The sequence below is a fragment of the Pseudophryne corroboree genome, chromosome 7 (genome assembly GCF_028390025.1).
Source record: "Pseudophryne corroboree isolate aPseCor3 chromosome 7, aPseCor3.hap2, whole genome shotgun sequence".
Taxonomy (NCBI): Eukaryota; Metazoa; Chordata; class Amphibia; order Anura; family Myobatrachidae; genus Pseudophryne; species Pseudophryne corroboree.
In genome coordinates, this window is record NC_086450.1 from 56,713,766 (window position 1) to 56,714,157 (window position 392).

Genomic DNA, 392 nt, shown 5'->3' on the forward strand with positions numbered 1-392 from the left:
TACCTCTCAAGTACAGTCAAACCACACTGGTACGCCCAATCTCGTTCGATCTTGGAAGCTAAGCAGTGTTTGGGCCTGATCAGTACCAGGGAGGGGACTGCCTGGGAATATTAGGTACTGTAAGGACGGAAAAATAACATCGAGCTATCTAGTGACCTAATCAACACCATAAGTTGCTAACCAGATCACTTTATTAATACATCCAGGATGCACCACACTGTCACCAGTGCATTATGTTTTACTCACTAAATATTCACGTATCACTTCAAACCCTTCCTCACTATGAGTTAATGAATACTTCTCATAATTCCCATGCCTCACATGCATTTAATAGCCACCTACATCTTATAGCACATTAAATATCAGCTTGTTTTACTTATTAGGTATCTCTT

At 40.3% G+C, this 392-nt stretch overlaps 1 pseudogene; it reads left to right on the top strand.

Annotated features, from left to right (window-relative positions):
• Positions 1 to 8: 8 nt before the first annotated feature.
• LOC134946379 (5S ribosomal RNA) lies at positions 9 to 126 on the top strand (annotated as a pseudogene).
• Positions 127 to 392: the final 266 nt, after the last annotated feature.